This window comes from Cydia fagiglandana, chromosome 4 (genome assembly GCF_963556715.1).
Source record: "Cydia fagiglandana chromosome 4, ilCydFagi1.1, whole genome shotgun sequence".
Classification (NCBI taxonomy): Eukaryota; Metazoa; Arthropoda; class Insecta; order Lepidoptera; family Tortricidae; genus Cydia; species Cydia fagiglandana.
The window spans coordinates 6,209,206-6,223,356 of record NC_085935.1 but is presented as its reverse complement, the minus strand read 5'-3'; the positions used below and the strand labels follow the sequence as shown (position 1 = coordinate 6,223,356).

Here is a 14,151-nt window from a genome sequence, read left to right as displayed (position 1 = left end):
ATTGTATAATTAAATCTAGTTTCAATAGATAGAAAATGAGCAATTTATCAGAATAAATTGGAAACTTAAAAAATATACCTATGGGAATAATAAAAAATACAAGACCTTTTTTTCCGTTTTGTTACGGTTGTACCTGTTGAAAACCTTAACCCAACGGACCAAAAAATGTGGGGACACTTTTTTTCAGTAAAAATGGAAAAAGCGCGTGATTTTGAGCAGAATTAATATAAAAATGCCCAATTCTAACACAAACATTTTTGGTACAACTTTAAATAGAAATGCCAGATTCATAAAAAAATGTCAAATACCCTATTCTCGTAAAGGCACGAGATCACTTACCTACAAGCATTGACTTTTAAATTACTTCGTAAAGACGGTGCCTTGTGTCTGTGTCAAACTGGTGGTAGCCGTGAAAGTACGAAGTGGCACTGAAATCGAATTTCTTGACTGTATACGTGTACGTTTTAAATTATTATTGTAATTTTTGGCAGCAATCCGTTAAATATTGTGTCATAACAGATACACCTACATCAAAGTAATCCCACAGATGCTTCCGACAGCCCAAATGGTACTTTTGATGTGTCTATTGTATTCGATACGGCTGATGTAATTTTCAGGGATATAACAGTCTTATTTCTACTCAAATAAGCGTAAAACTCACTAATATATCGAATGAACTTTCCACACAAAAATCACCTTTGTATCGTATGTGTTACAGCCTTTTAAAGTGCTTTATATTGAACTCGAAAGCTTTCCAGCTGTAAACATTGCGTTGAATTTTGTATGGAAATCGGATAGAATGAAGACATAGCTGTGAGTGTGCGTTGAGGCAAGGCGGGGTTATAGCGCATGCGTCGTGGCTCCAACAAATAAGGGATGGTATTCGACCGGGTGCTCGCCTGAACAAACCAGCGTAACCAAGACCTCTTCATACACCTAGTTGTTACGGATCTCCAGGTCTAAAGTGGCTGGTTCTTTGGAATCAAATTGCTGGTATGTGGTTATAGGAATGTACAGACAGCTCCCAAAGCCAGATCAACTCGCTGCTTCTACCGCGGTACTCATATCTCGTGTTTTATGAATGCATGTGTTTGATTATTGTTTTATAAGTGAAATATACAAGTAAACAAGTTAAGTGAGGTGTAGTTAATTTTTGTTTGAGGACTCGGAGATGTGCTGAATTGGTGAGTTTTGATTTTAGAATTAAATGTGAAAGTTTAATATTACACGGTTTTATTTTTATTTGATTTTAATGCCGGTTAAGTACGTTAAGTATTTTTGATGTGCCTTTGTTTAACACGTTTGACTGTATTTTGACTTAGCATACTAACCTAATACTGGTTTATACATATGTGGGTTACATGTACGATTGTACGTCCTCGTGAGTGAAATATATTGTTATTTTCATATATTCGTCACATAACAGTTATTTACAATAGGTAAACATTATTTGAAATTGTTTAACAATATTGAGAATTTAAGATTTATTTCATAACTTTGTAGCCAGCCGCAGCAGCTGTTATTGAGCCACCGATCTGATTTAAATTTGTGCAATCATCAACATTATGCTATTTTAACCAACTTAAAAGTTTAAGGCTTATAATAACTCCATAATAGGCAGTAAGTATTCTAGATTTTATAAATAAGCTATTAAACTCAATTTTACAAATAATTTTACTTTCATACTATACGTAAGTACACGGTAGGTAACTATATCCACAATCTGGTTGGGCATCGCCCTATGGGCATCTCATGACAGGTTTCGTTTAGATAACTATTCTAATATTTAAATATAACGATTCAATCATTGTTACCGCTATGTTACCTGCTGCTTCGAACAAAACTTTGTTCACGCATCACTTTTGGGACGGGTCTTGCAAAACGGTTAAAAGGTGTGTTTCAAATATGTGTCAGTATGACTAGTAGTATTTAGTTTAAATTTAATTACTTATTGTGATTTACCTATGAGTATGAGGTTCATATTTATGTCATTATAAGCACTGGTAGCGGTATTAAGTCCTTCGTCGATCCAGAGGTCGCTTTCAAATCCTCGCTTGTACCAACGAGTTTTTTGGGACTTTTGTTAGTACAAAAGTTCTGAAATACTCGTTGGTAAGTAGGTAAATATCGTTATTTACCATCCGCTTTTCGGTGAAGGAAAACATCGTATGGAAACTATGGAAACCGGACTAATTCCAGGCCTATTCGGATTTCGAGATAATCACAAGATCTTGAGACGATTTAGAGATCAACTTGATCTACATTAGATATCGACTAGATGTGACTTACATATCTAAGTCATAAGTGTCATAACTTGTCGAAATCGTTCAAGAGGACCTCCAGAATCGCAGAAACGTCAAATTTGACATATCTATCTTACAAATATCTTTAAATTATCCGTATAGTAACTTGTTGAAGTCTAGTAGAAATCTAACTCATTTTCCGAATCGAGCCGCTAGTTTCCTCTCCGGGTTGGAAAGTTAGACGAGTCGCTTTAGTAAAAACTAGTGTCTTGGGATTATTTGCTAAGCGACCCCAGGGTCCCATATCGCAAAAAGCTGAGATAGCGCGCAAAAGATGTGTGTGTATAGGTTTTTTTTTTTAATTTATTTAATCCAAACAAAAAATACAGTGTAATTATTGCACTTATCTGCCAAACTGCAGAACAGTTTGTTGGCAGAAAAACTAAGAACAGTTTGTTGGCAGAAAAAGGTATTGTGTTATGATTAATAAATAATATGTATGTATAGTAATAATGTTTTAGTTCTAATGCTATTTCGTAATATACTTCTCTCCAGTTTTAGTTTTTTTTTTTAAGGTACCTATTAGCCTTATATTTATTTTCTTTCTTTATTCATCAATTTTCTTAGGCTAGGGTTTTTATAATATGAATATAAAAGTAAAATATAAAAACACTTACAAAACAATTTATATTTATTTATTTTTAACCGACTTCCAAATCTCAAAGAAGGAGGTTATCAATTCGGTTGTATGTTTTTTTTTAATTATTATTATTTTTTTTTATGTTTGTTACTCCATATCTCCGTCATTACTGGATCGATTTTGAAAATTCTTTTTTTGATTGAATGTATATGCATACAGATTGGTCCCGTTTTTGTCAAAACCCAGTTCTGATGATGGGATACATGAGGAATCGAGGGAACTCCTCAAATCTTAAAGGCATACTGTTGTAGTTTGTAACCTCCTTTGTGAAGACAAACGTTAAGTTTTCTATTTTCTATTTTTGATATATTTTAAAATATTTTAAAATTGCTTAGTTACCTTACTTCGAATAAAACACTCGTGTCATAAACATCTCTTTCTTACGTTATTTTACAAATACCTAATTTTTACAACACGTTATCAGCACGAATGCTTTAATTTATACTGCACAGTTTAGTGTAAAGTGTATTTTCGTAAAATATTGAGGTGTAGTATTTGTGTGATTGGAAATAGTACAAATCGTAAATATGTCACACGAATCGGGAGATGCTTCGAGTGTTTCTAATTCCCGTTCAAGCTCATCTTTTCCATCGTTTTGCCTGAGGAGCAAAGATGGATACCCTGCGTTGAAATTTAAGATGCGCAATTACCTATTGCACGAGGATCTGTGGGAGACAGTCGGTGGCTACCCTGAAGGAGACACGACCCCTGCCTCTACAAAGGTACGAAAAGATTCGAAAGCCCTGGCAAAGATATGTTTGACAGTAGATGGTGCGGCAATCATTCATGTTAGATGTGCGAAAACCGCAGCCGAAGCATGGAAATCTTTGCAGAAAGCTTTTGAGGACAAGGGAATGGGACGAAGACTTTCTTTAGAGCGAAAATTGTACAGGTTGAGTCTGTCGGACTTTTCGAATATGGAACTGTACATTAACGCAGTTATGTCAACCGCACAGGATCTGGCGGATATAGATGTAGTCTTAGAGGATAAGTCTATTGCTGCGATACTTTTGGGAGGTCTCACTCCAAAATACGAACCTCTCATTATGGCTTTAGAAAACTGTAACGTCGATGTGACTACAGACTTAGTTAAGACAAAACTGCTAAATGAAATGTCCAAGGATGCAGCTATACCATTAGAATCGGTTTTTCATGCGAAAAGGAAGCCGAAGTCAAAGAAGAAGGATCTGGTTTGTTACAACTGCAAAAAGCCTGGACATAAGCGTCCAGACTGTCCGATGAGAGGCAAGAAGGAGAAAGCCAATGAGGTAACTGTCAACGATACGACATTTACAGCTCTTAATACTTCTGGCAGCTCAAGTAAGGACATCTTTTATGTAGATTCGGGCTGTACTAGACACATGACTTCTAGACGAGATTGGTTTTCGACGAGAAAGTCTTACGATACAGAATCAAGGTACCGTTACTGTCGCAAACGGAGAACAGATTAAGTGCTGCGGAATTGGAAACATATCAATAAACACACCCGAGAACGTGGTGAACAAGATCAGTGATGTTGATTTTGTACCAGATTTAAAAGCTAATTTGTTATCTGTATACAAAACTGTTCAAAAGGGTTTTATATGTGTTTTTGATATTAATGGATGTAACTTTTATAAATCTGATAATTTTCGTTTTACAGGTGAATCTGTTGCTCATGCCTCGCCCTGTGGTGGACTGTACGTTTTAGACGGTACTGTCAATGTTCCCGAGAATGTGGCAGATAATTATATGACACAGGATGTGCACTCTGACTGTCAGGATAGTTATCAACTTTGGCATAAGAGGCTAGGACATTTGTGTCGCATAGGCATGAACCAACTGAAGAATCACGAGGTAGGCGTAAAGTATTCAGTAGTAGATAAAAATAGTTGCATCGCTTGCGTGGAAGGTAAACAAGCGAGGAAACCTTTCAAGAAGGTAGCGTTTAATAGGGCTACTTCCCCGTTAGAGCTGATCCATATGGATCTCATGGGACCAGTGTCTACAACCTCTTTTCAAGGAAATAGGTACATGCTAACGATAGTAGACGATTATACGCGAAAGGTGTTTGCTTATTTCATTTCTTCCAAAACAGAGGTAAAAAATAAATTCTGTCTGTTTCAAACCTTTGTTGAAAATCAATTAGACAAGAAAATAAAAGCGGTTAGGACTGACGGAGGTAAGGAGTTCGTTAATAAAGAGTTTGTTGATTATCTTGCTTCGAAAGGTATCGAGCATCAAACGACGACGCCTTACAGTCCTCAACAGGTTGGAGTCGCGGAGCGCACACATCGTTCGATTACAGAAAAGGCGCGGACGTTGCTAGCTGAAAGCTCACTGTCGAAAGCATTCTGGGAAGACGCATTTCAAGTTGCCGTATACCTAAAGAATAGGTCTCCTCACCGAGCCTTAGGTGGACAAATTCCTTATGACAGGTGGTATGGTCGTAGAGGTGATCTTAGTCACCTGAAAGTGTTCGGATGTAGAGCACTTGTCCATATACCCTCGTGTCATAGAAGGAAATTAGATGTCAAGGCACAGGAAGCGATTTTCGTAGGTTATTCAGAAAATCCAGGTACTTATACAGGGTGAAATTTAAATCACTGGCCATATTCATTCCCGGCACTAGGTTACACTTAAGGAATCTATTTAGCGAAAAAAAAGAGTACACTTTTTTTTAATTTGAATTTTTCAATTTTTAAATATTTTCCACGAGTCGTGGTCACCCTATTACCACAAATGTAAACAAACCTAATAGTAGATTTTAACAACAACATCAGCAAAACCCTCATCTGACCTTCACTAAACCTTATAATCATTGCAATAGGGTCCACCCAGTTAGTGTTGGCGATGGTAGGCAGGTTTATCAATTTCGAGGGTAGTCTAAACTAAACCATTCCGCGCTAGCGGTAAACATAACGGTAAGCATAAATGATTAGTCACTAGTCACTCGCCAACATTAAAATAATAATCGCGCGCGTACTAAGGTTAAAAAAAATGTTTTCGAACCGGGAATATTACGAAGTGGTACGGTGTTAATTATTAAGTGGTGATAAATACGTGTTTACGTGGTGCACAAAGATTATACGAAATGGAATCCGTTCCACGCCTTCGCAGACAAGGATTGAATCCAAAAGTACCATCTCGTGGGACCTTCGTTAATTGCGTCGATTTTTAATCAAATGTACGTAAGTTGATTTAATTTTTTAAATACGCCTGAATGCAAAGATTCCTGACCTAGTTTTTACTCATTGTTTTTAAGCCACGGACGTTTTATTAATAATCATTAGTCAGAAATAACATTTTAGATTAAAAATGGGTTGCCTTTGCATTTTGACGGTTCTGAACCCGTTAATATGAAAGGAATTAGCAACTTATGTAGGTAATCTCGCTGCAATAGGGTTCATAATTGGTGACGCGATTGCAAACAGCGGGAGGGGCGGGGTGTCAATGACCTTAACTGATAAGAGAGAAGCGGGTGTAGTGGGTAGTTCTCGGTTCACCATAACGTACGAGGTTTTTAGGACAACTTGATGATGAGTTATTTCGAAAAAAATGTACTGAGCGGTATTAAAAGAAAAAACACGTGTTTAATATTTTTTCGAGTTCTTTCGGTTGTTTCAATTTGGCCAGTGAATTAAATTTCACCCTGTATATTTAGGGATCCTGCTTACCCACGAAAAATGTTTATGTCCAGAGATGCAACCTTTTTTGAGAATTGTTTTACAGAGCTGAAGCAGAGGTCACCAGAACCAGAGGTACAGTCAGACTCTATTTTATTGTTCGAAGATAAAAGAGAGACCGAGTCTGAAAACTGTCAAGATTGTCAATTTTATGACTGCGACGAGAGCAACGACCCTGCACCACCGCCTTCGCCGATAAATCTAGAAAGTGCCGAAGATTTAGGATCTATGGAAGAGCGAGAGCCCTTCAGTGAACCACGGCTACCTAGTGCGGATGAAGAGCCAGCAAGTGTGGAAGAGGAATCTCATACTGAGCCAAGATACCCCTCAAGAGATAGGAAACCACCAGATTTCCTAACTTACAACGTGTCTACGGCTGATTCTCGAGAACCTACAACATATCTTGAAGCTACTCAAGCCGATGATGCAGATAAGTGGAGGCATGCTATGGCTGATGAATATAGTTCATTGAAAAAACTCCACACATGGGACCTAGTAGATAAGCCTAATAAAAAGGTGATACCATGTAAATGGGTTTACAAAATTAAAAAGGACGCGTACGGTAATATAACCAAGTATAAAGCGAGACTCGTCGTGAAAGGCTTTCATCAAGTGGAGGGAGTAGACTACGATGAGACGTTTGCACCTGTGATTCGCCATTCTTCCCTCCGCACTTTATTTGCTTTAGCTGCAGAGATGGGGTTAAAAATGAAGCACTTGGATGTCGATACCGCGTTCCTTAACGGAGATTTAGAAGAAGAAGTTTTCATGGAGCAACCACTTGGTTTCATCGAAAAGGGCAAAGAAAACAAGGTTTGTTTGCTGAAGAAATCCCTTTACGGCCTTAAGCAGGCACCGCGAGCATGGAACAAAAAGTTAAATGAAACGCTTTTTAAAATAGGTTTTATAGGAACTCCTTCCGAGCCTTGCGTTTATACGAAACTTTTTGGTAAGGAACTCGTGATATTGGGTATTTTTGTCGATGACATAATTGTCTTCTTTAAATCTGATTCGACGTTTGACACTGTCAAAACGAATTTGTCGAAATATTTTTCTTTGAAAGATCTCGGAATATTAAAATGTTATTTAGGTTTACAAATTGAATGCGATTCCGAGTGTGTTAAATTAAATCAGCGGAGTTACATTCTTTCTATACTGGAAAAATTTAACATGAAGGATTGTAAGACTGTGGATACTCCTCTAGTTAAAAAGAATATGGAAAGAAGAACTGATGGTCAAGAAGGTGAGTCTTATCCATATCAAAACTTAATAGGATGCCTCATGTATCTTACGGTAAACTCACGACCCGATATCGCTTACGCTACGAGCTATTTAAGCCAGTTTAATACGTGTTTTACTAAGGAACACTGGAATGCTGCGAAAAGGGTTCTGCAGTACCTGAAGGGTACTTTAAATTACTCCTTGGTTTACAGGAAGAGTGGAGAACCTTTAAAAGGCTTTAGTGACGCGGACTGGGCAAATTGTCCGATTGACAGAAGGTCGTACACTGGATACACTTTCAAGTTAAGTGGAGGTCCAGTATCCTGGGAGTCCAAGAAGCAGCCTACAGTGGCTTTATCTTCAGCCGAATCGGAATATATGGCACTAGCGTCTGCCACGAAGGAAGCATGCTACTTACGACGGTTTATCTATGAGATAACAGGTAAATTGCATATAGTTAATTTAGCTTCTGACATGACAGTCAGAGTGCCATCAACCTCGTTCGAAATCCTGTACACCACAACAGGACTAAGCATATAGATACCAGATTTCACTTTATTAGGGAAAAGGTGTCTAATAATGTTGTTAAATTAGAATATATTAAAAGTAGTGATATGCCTGCTGATGTACTAACGAAGCCACTTAAATTTTTGTTTTGTGTTTGTCTGGCACAACCTCGACTAAGGGGGGCTGTTGTAGTTTGTAACCTCCTTTGTGAAGACAAACGTTAAGTTTTCTATTTTCTATTTTTGATATATTTTAAAATATTTTAAAATTGCTTAGTTACCTTACTTCGAATAAAACACTCGTGTCATAAACATCTCTTTCTTACGTTATTTTACAAATACCTAATTTTTACAACACATACATATAGTGATTTTTGGGTTTTTATCAACAAATCAAGCATATACACCCAAAAAAGTGACATTTGATGAAGTGGAACTGCTGATGATGATCAGAACGGAACTCTTTAACGACGCATAGTTCACGGTTGGCGATTTGTCCTCTTCGTTATGTTTGTTAAGCAAGTAAAGTTTTTAAGCCACATTTTTGTCAAGCTCGAGTTCTGATGATGGGATCCATGAGGAATCATGGGAACTCCTCAAATCTTAAAGGCATGCGTATAGAGATTTTTGTATTTACATCAGAAAATCAAGCATTTTCATTAAAAACTGTTGCATTTGATGAAGTGGAACTGCTGATGATGATCAGAACAGAACTCTTAAACGACGCATAGTTCACGTTTGGCGATTTTTCCTTTTCGTTATGTTCGTTAAGCAAGTTAAGTTTTTAAGCCACATTTTTGTCAAGCTCGAGTTCTGATGATGGGATTCATAAGGAATCGAGGGAACTCCTCAAATATTAAAGGCATACGTATAGATTTTTTTTGTATTTTCATCATAAAATCAAGCATTTACATTAAAAACTGTCGCATTTGATGAAGTGGAACTGCTGATGATGACCAGAACAGAACTCTTCAATGACGCATGGTACACGTTTGGTGATTACGAATTTCGATTTTGACTTGGACTGGTACCCGGACTCGGACTCATACCCGGATCCAGTTCGGACCCGGACTTGGACTCGGATCCGGGTTCGGACCCGGACTCGGACCCGGACTCGGATCCGGACTCGGACCCGGTCTCGGACCCGGACACGGACCCGGACTCGGACCCGGACTCGGACCCGGACTCGGACCCGGACTCGGACCCGGACCTTGACCCAGAAAACCACTATTGGTACCTTAACTAAATAAACAACTATGATTACCTACCATAAAATTAATGTAGGTATAAAGTACGATGATGCCAATCTTACTAGCCCCTCCCGCTTAAACCCCCGTACACCGCACGGCATGCGCCATTAAGTGGGTTAGGTTAGGTTTGAACTGCGATCCTCACAGAACCGAACAAGGATTAGGTTAGGTTAGAACTGCGAGCCTTACAGAAACGAAATGCTACTTGAAAAGTGGGTTTGATTAGGTTCGAACTGCGATCCGCACAGAACCGAACTGCTATCTGAGGAGTGGGTTAGGTTAGGCTAGAACTACCCTCCCCCCGCGGGTTGCTCACCTTGTCGTGGTGGAGGGGCTTAGTAATCGTGGCTTGGTCACCCACGGTGAAGCGAAGCAGCAACCAGGGCCGGCCTGTTTGACGGTCGGGCTGGCCCGAGGAGGACGCTCCAAGTGGGCTTGTTAAGCCCGCTTGTGACGCGTTGGAGGTGGACCGTCGAGGAAGAGGAGTGTCGGTATTGCGGTGAGCCGTTCTCCCTATCCTCGGCGGCCGAGGTGGGATCGCAGGGGAAGAGGCGTGATGGTATTACGATCGCCACTCGCCCTATCCCCTGCGAACTTGGGGCCTTCGGGCATATATATATACCGCGGGCCTCATTAGCCTAGACGGGAGTCCCACATAACCACTCGGGTCACCCCCCGCACCCGGGTGGTATGCGGAATGCATTTTCCCCCCTACAAAAAAAAAAAAAAAAAAAAAAAAAAAAAAAAAAAAAAAAAAAAAAAAAAAAAAAAAAAAAAAAAAAAAAGGCTAGAACTACCCTCATGGCTCCTCTTCACGATGGGCCAACGCCGGCCACTCCAAGGGACGCATTTATGCGTTAGAGGGAGCAAGTGATATTGCTATCTCATTCTACCGCATGGCTGCGTCCCTTGGAGTGGCCGGCGTTGGCCCATCCTGTAGAGGAGCCATTATACAGAAGCGAAATGCTAGTAGAAAAGTGGGTGGTTTTACCTCGTTTTCTACATAGTGTACCATCTACAATAATCTTTCATCGGCCCCCATGGAAGTCGGTTTTTTTTCTTAAAAATTATTAAGGTAACAGCCCTACTGTTAGTTGCCTGGTGAAGCGTGCATAAATTAAGCGAGATATTTACCTATTTTCCCAAATTACTTGACTAGGCCACAATCGGCGGTATCGTGCGGCAGGAACGCATTTATACCGACATTTTGATGAACGTTTTTGCCGTTTTTGGTGGGATAGTATTATTTATTTAAAACTTTATTGCACAAAAGAATAACTTAATGTACAAAAGGCGAACTTAATGCCATGAGGCATTCTAGTATTAGTATTAGTAGTATTAGTAGTAGTAGTAGTATTAGTTGGTATTAGAGATGCTTCTAATATATTTCGCAAAAAGAGTCTTTTCATATTTAACAACTTTTGAAAAATAAATTTTAAATGTTAAATACCTATAAGAAGCTAGTTTTTGGCAATTTTTATTGTGTAATTTTTCTTTGTAGGTATTAAGCAACATTCAGCCGAATACCGAATATTCGGCAAAGTGGCAGAATAGGCCGAATACCGAATAGTTGCCGAATATTCGTGACCTTTCCAGTTAGTATGAGCGAGATGAGATACATGAAGACTGATGATGACAGATTCATTTTGTTAAGCTTAAATAGGTCTCCAAGAAGGCACAAATACGATAATTTTGAAAGGTTATTCGAAAACGAACTGAATTTTGGTAAATAATAGGTGCGATATAAATCTAACGAAAGTCCAATAAGGCTTCTTATTTTGAAAAGCTTTATTGGAAACACAGGGCCGCTTTTCGCCGTTGTGCCTACAAAAACATCAATTTTCTATAACTATGATTGATCCGCGCTTGATGCTATTATAAATCATTCCTAAGTAGTTAGTGTCAAAATATTTTCTTCCAAAAATATTGATATCACGAACAATTCACTTTTATTCGATAAATAATAGAATGAGTGTATTTTACCAAAACATTTCGTGATTGTAGATATGCCTACTAATGACCATAGTGGGTTAGTAGGTACCTACCTAATGGCTTGGATTAGGTAGGATTAGGTCTATAATTGTTACCTGATTGATACTTTGTAACTTTTCAATGTCACATCGCTTAATAGATCCATGAAACACCAAATTCTGAATGGTAATATACTCCACGACAGTCACCGTTTAAGAATATTTTTATAAGTAAATACTTATTCAGCGGGTCGTAGATTTATAGGTCTCGTAAAATTAGAATGAGAATCATTATTCTTTTTATCTTTTTTCCGCTCCCCTCATCTGTAGAAGATTTAAGTATCGTTCCCTATTTAAATGTATAGATATATTAGATATAACTATTTAATAATGGATCGTTTAAGTTACCGAGAAAGTATTGTAACTACCGCAAACAGAATAAAGTGAAATCCGGTCAAAGTAAGAGAAATATTCGATAGAAATACCAACCTCATCCTTATTAGTATTAAAAATGCGAAGGTAATTCTGTCGGCCTGTCAGTTACCTCTTCACGCTTAAACCACTGTACCAATTAGGCTTAAGGATGACAAGGAAATGATGAAATTAGAAAGGAACGTCAAGTTGTGCCAACCCTAATAATTGCTCGGAGCAATGCCGAGCCGAACGGAGCCGAGTTTGCACGAAGTCAGGAGTGTCTCCCCACTCCCTGTACCCTCGGAAGTCTTTAACAACTTACTTCAATATCCGGACGCTAATCAAGGGAAATCTTTAAAATCGATGAAATGGCTATTCCTGACTCCTTGCAAAACACTGTGCTGGCGGGAAAATTAAACTGGTTTGCGAAAAATCAGGATACCTAAGTGTAACTAACCTATTATATATGTACCTACAAGAGTTTAAAGATTATGTACTTAGGAAAAAGGGCTGCAAGCTCACGCAGGACATATGTTATTTATACGTCAAAATTTGATGGAAGTTTGACGTTTAAAATAACACTTGCACTGCGTGGGCTATCTTAATCGCTGCAGACATTGCTTGGTTTAACTCCTATCTAAATATTATGTTATAGGGTTTTTTTTAGACGAGAGTTCTAAGGCAGTAAAATAATTATCGACCTTTTTGATAAAATTGCTACAGAAAACCAAAAAAATGCTAAGAAGAAGCATGACCGGACCTGAGCGGCTACCGCGAAAACCGAAATTCGCAAATTGCGGGGATCTTTCTCTTTTACTCCAATGAAGGCGTAATTAGAGTGACAGAGAAAAATGCCCGCAAATTGCGAACGATTTTCGCGGTTATAGCCCTGTACTAACAATAACGGATAATGCTCTAGCAACAACTTTCCCTTTTGAGTCCTTAGGACCGGAAGACCAGTTAGTTGCATCCAGGAAAGTTAAAAAGTGCCAAACCAAGGCCAATAAAGGTCAATCAAGAAATGGTTCAAGGAAGAGGCCCTTTGCTTGACAGGCGAAGGAATAGCCCAGTGGTTACCCTCGACTGGATTATGAGATAAAGTGGTACAAGTCAAGTTTAGAGGCGGAAATTACTTTGGAGTTAGCTTTTTGATGAGATAATTCCTTGCAAAGTTTGTCTTTGGAGTTTGTGCTGCTGACATTAATTATTTTCTTCAAAATCATAGCTTAATTGAAATGATTCAATTTATATATTATTTTAAACTTTCGCGTTTTTAACACATATTAAATGACATTTATAGACAAGTCTAATGCGAATTTATTTTATAACCTTTATTTACCGACGTTTCGAGATAGAGGTTTTACTGGTCGTGGTCGCGGTCACACGCACGGCATGGCACGTTTTATTGGTTAGCCGTGCACGACCAGTGAAACCTGTGTTGAAACGTCGTCCGCCGGACAGTATCGGCCTGTCAGTTAGAACAAAATTTTGACAGTTCCGAACAACTGACAGGCCGATACCGTCCGGCGGACTGTGAATCAGTGGGCCCCTTCGCGATAGACCCGTTTATAAATGTCAAAATGTCAGTTAATATGGATTCAAAATTTGTATGTTTTTTGCATAGAGAAAGACTGATAACTCCATACATCAGTTTTGTTATTAAAATGCGAGTTATTTTGTAGTCGGCATCTAACGTAGGTACCTACTCTATGATTTTTTGGTTATGTACCAATAATAAGTAATAGTAATAGTTGAGTTTGCTCAGAGCAAAAAAAGGTCAACCACGGCGTTGCATGAACAAGAGATTTCCTTTAGCAGGATTGGTCCTTAGGACCCAAGGATGGATTTAAGAAATATTTTTGATGCAGGTGGGGGGTGGGGGGGGGGGTTTAAGTGTCTGCGACGTTTGAGGTTAATATTTTTTTAAGTTTAGGTTCTAAGTCAAGTTTAGTATCATTTTCAAGTAAATCAAAGATGTAGACGTAGATTTCATCGAAATCGGTTCAGCGTTTATTGATTTCCCATACAATCCTACACCTTAGGTAGGTACCTTTCATTATTAAGGTTTTTTTTTGGAATAAAAACTATCCTATGTTCTTCCCCGGCACTCAAACTATCTCTATACCAAATTTTATCTAAATCGGTTCAGCGGTTATTGAATCCCCATACAAATTTCCTCCTC

The 14,151-nt window shown here is 38.5% G+C and overlaps 1 protein-coding gene across 1 annotated transcript in view; it reads left to right on the top strand.

Annotated features, from left to right (window-relative positions):
- The first annotated feature begins 1,021 nt into the window (after positions 1 to 1,021).
- Positions 1,022 to 14,151, top strand: part of LOC134663501 (sodium bicarbonate cotransporter 3) — a 102,429-nt gene continuing 89,299 nt past the window's right edge. Inside the window, exon 1 of the mRNA XM_063519876.1 lies at positions 1,022 to 1,184. The gene's annotated coding sequence lies outside the window, so the exon portion shown is untranslated. The remainder of the gene's footprint in view (positions 1,185 to 14,151) is intronic.